Source organism: Lytechinus variegatus, chromosome 6 (genome assembly GCF_018143015.1).
Source record: "Lytechinus variegatus isolate NC3 chromosome 6, Lvar_3.0, whole genome shotgun sequence".
In the NCBI taxonomy this organism is placed as follows: Eukaryota; Metazoa; Echinodermata; class Echinoidea; order Temnopleuroida; family Toxopneustidae; genus Lytechinus; species Lytechinus variegatus.
The window spans coordinates 43,527,347-43,531,262 of NC_054745.1; the positions used below are offsets into that span (position 1 = coordinate 43,527,347).

Here is a 3,916-nt window from a genome sequence, read left to right on the forward strand (position 1 = left end):
ATTCCATAGAACAGGGCCAGCATGCGCAAAAGCCCGAGCCCCCCATGTTTTAACGGATTTGGGAATAACTAGGGTTGATTCAGTATATATTTTCATGTAATATTTGGTCATCCCTTCCGTCTTATGCCGTCCACTTTCACTTCCCATGATTCTTTCAAAGGTTCGCCACCTTCCATCCTCATAATATCATAATTCTCATTCATTATTGCAGGGTTCTGCGATTTCCAAAGTGATCTTTGCGGCTGGTCCCAAGAGGTAGTCCAGGACCAGTGGGATTGGCTTAGAACATCTGGAGGAACAGACAGTCCTAATACAGGACCACAGGTAGACCACACCTATGGAACAGGGGAAGGTATGTAGATGATGTCATCTGTATTTTATTTTTATTTATTTTATTTGTCTTCTTTACCCAGGGTAGCCTGTTCAGTGATTGAAACACTGTCAACCAAGCCCCTGCACAATACATATATACATATTACCTTAATAAATCTTTGTAAAAAAAAAAAAAAAACACTGACTCCCTGAAGCAAACAGTCAATTATTTTGATCAAGCACCACTCTGAGTCTGTGTCAAACCATGCAAAAAAGTATTAAAGGTAATATTATGCTCCTGCCTTTCAATTTAAATAAGTCTATCCAATAACAAAGAACCATATTATCAATGGGAATATGGAAATTGTTATAAAACAAATATTACTCTCTTCTAATACTACACTCTTTTTAAGTTTCTTTAAAAAAATGCAGTATGTAGACTATTCAAAACGGTAGATTCTTTGTGACGTTACAATGTCTTATTTCAGGTTTTTACATCTATTTTGAGAACTCCTTTGTGACGTCATCCAATCTTGGACAGTCAGCAATCCTGAATAGTGAACATTTCAGTCCTGTAGACTCCGCTTGCCTCAGCTTCTGGTACTATATGTATGGAGATGGTAAGTAATTATGACGTTGATTGTTGCATGATTCTGATTTTATATTTCTTTCTACCCTTTACATCGTATGCATGTACATTGCCCACTTGGTGAAAATAACCTTTTTCGGTATCAGAACACAGCACGTACCTGATGCAAGCCATGCCCCTCGCCTTTCAACCTGGCTCAAAATCCATTTTATCACTCCCTTATTTATTTTCTATACCTCCTCCTCTTCTTCCCAGATGTCGGTGATCTTGAGGCTTGGATGGACTATACTTCCGGTCAACCAAGAAAGCATCTTTGGTCTAAGGAAGGAGAGGAATATTTTGCATGGAGGAATGTTAAAATAGATCTGAGCAGTCAGAGTGAATTTAGGGTAAGCACTGTACTCCCCAACAAACTTATGGTTTCAATAGAATATGATGTTTATGGTTTGCCTGGTGGATGTTTCATGATGCTGTTTAAATAAGAGTGACTTTAAGAACGACTGGTGGTCATTTCTTGTGGTAAATGGTATATGCCAAACTGTTCATTGGCGATGGCTTAGCGCGTAAGAAATGATTACCAGCCGTGTGTAATGTCGCTCTTAACTTACAGTTTATAAAATGGCACCCGGGTATGAGAGGGTGTCAGTACTTCTTGACAGAGAGTAAAATAAAAAGAAACTCTCTGTAATAATTATTCTACCATCTCAAAGAATTGTAAGATGACATATACATGTACCTCTTAAAAAATATTATCCCAATATGTTTGAAATTTTCAATTGGGAGAATATTTTTTTCAATAAATAAACAGTAAATGCAGAGACTACTGTGCACTGTACTGATAATCAAACCTTGGTTTAAATGTACTTCCACATTATTCAGGCAACCCCTGGCCTACAGAAATTTAAGCGTGCCGCTTGCTAGTAACTAGCATGCGACTGGCAGGGCGCTCGCTTAATAAGCGAGTGCATGCTAGCGAACAGTCCCTGCTCGCTAAAAGATCGCTTAACTATTACTCTGCACGCATATTACACGCTTATTAATCTAGCCGCATGCTAGTTACTAGCATGCCGCAAGCTAGTCGCATGCTTCCCGCAAGCTTGGGAATTTCTGTAGGGGAATAGCCGTCGGACATGTGCAAGTTGCAAGGCAATAGGACTGACCGGTAAGATGGCGGTGCTATGAATGTTAACGCACAATGCCTATTGCCATAGAATATAAAGTAAAAAATCTAATTTTTTGATACATTTTCGTTTTCGGTTTATTAAATTGCTATAAATAATCCTAATATTGAATTTCTTATTACACAGATCCAACTTTCAGCTGTAGCAAGGTTTGTTGGAGATCAAGGAGACATTGCAGTAGATGACTTAGACATTGAAATGAATGGATGTTCAGATATTGGAACAGCGCCCCCAATGGCCACAACTAAACCAACTGCCGGTAAGACTCACCTCACGATGGCTAAATAATATTACAATTTACTTGTAATGTTTGACAAATTTAAAAGGTGTATATCACCTGTCAATTAAGACCATGACAAGCATCTGGCACGTGCGTTATAAGGTGCAGTTGTTACAGAATAGTTTTGTGCAGTTCATTATGATAATGATGATGGTGGTGGTGGTGATGAACACCAGTAAAAAGAGGTGTTGTGGCTCATTGGATAAGTCTCCGGACTGTGGACCACAAGGTCCGGGGTTCAAATCCCACCGCAGCACTAGTGTCCTTTTGCAAGGCGTTTGTCTACATTCGCGACTCTCGACCCAGGTGTAGTAAATGGGTAACCGGTAGGAGGAAATTACTTGAATGGTCGATGCGCCCGATCAGGGTAGCCATGCTAAAGCCGGGGTAATAGTATGCAGCGCTTAGAAACATTTGTATTAAGCGCTATATAAATGTCGCATATTATGATATTATTATTAAAAACATGCAAAGGCACCAGCTTCCCTATATGTCACATTATATACAAGGTTGCTAGAATAGGTGGGTCTTTGGGTCAGATTTGAAGGTCACGAAAGTGGAATTCCAAAGCCAAGGAGCATCTGACGAAAAGTTCATTAAATCCTTCTTGATCTTTTTATATGGATGTCTGCAATTACCTGTCATAGATGTATATTATTCTTATAAACATGTACATTGTTTACTGCATGAACTTCGAGTTCCAACTTTACCACTAACAGATATTTAGCATCAAATATTTTGACCTACTTGAAGTCACGTTTACCCTAATCTTATGACAATGCTTCACAATTTCCTCTTCACTCTAGCTCCTGTGCTATCTATCTGTAACTTTGAGGTGGATTGGTGTGACTTCACAGCCTTGACGCCGAACTCACTCTCCTGGAATCGAGGGTCTGGCAAACGATCATCTTTTAGTGGACCATCAGTTGACCACACCCTGGGGAGTACCTCAGGTAAGCTGTGAACCGCCACCATGCATGGCCACCTCGACACCAACAATAAGTCACACTGATGATTTGTTTACAGGATGGGGATAATAATTTAGCGTTGTGGTTAATATCATTTTTTCACACTGCACTTTTTTTCCTTTATCCCGGGAAATTGGTGGTGCTAAGAGGGGGGGGTCTTCCTGGAGTTACGCTTAGCCCACTTCGTTTTCACACTGTGTTTTAGCAAAGTGGTCTAGCACGGTAAATGGTACTGTACTATCTGGCCTTGCAAAAAAGCAGGGTTAGCTGGCTTATTGCGGTGCTAAGAGATGCAGTGTGAAACGAAACTGGGCTGAGGAAGAGTGGGGCTAAGCATTAGCCATTCACTGAAGTTGAAATTGCATGTTAATCGTGCGCTGTTTGGTAAACTCATAAATATTCATAAGCTGTTAACCCCGGCAAAGCCGGGCTTAAGAAATACAGTGTGAATCCAAAAACAGATAGTATGGGGTTAATGATGGTATGGGGTTTAGGAAATGCAGTGTCAAAAGCATAAGATTGTGGTGGATGTGGTAATGATGGGGACTGATGTTGTTGAATTACATTGTAATTGGCAATGTTGATT

At 40.0% G+C, this 3,916-nt stretch overlaps 1 long non-coding RNA gene across 1 annotated transcript; it reads left to right on the forward strand.

Moving 5' to 3' along the window:
• The first annotated feature begins 1,204 nt into the window (after window positions 1-1,204).
• On the forward strand, window positions 1,205-3,310 carry LOC121416712. Its single transcript, XR_005970244.1, has 3 exons — window positions 1,205-1,290; window positions 2,209-2,341; window positions 3,169-3,310. It is a non-coding gene; the product is annotated as an uncharacterized LOC121416712 (long non-coding RNA).
• Window positions 3,311-3,916: the final 606 nt, after the last annotated feature.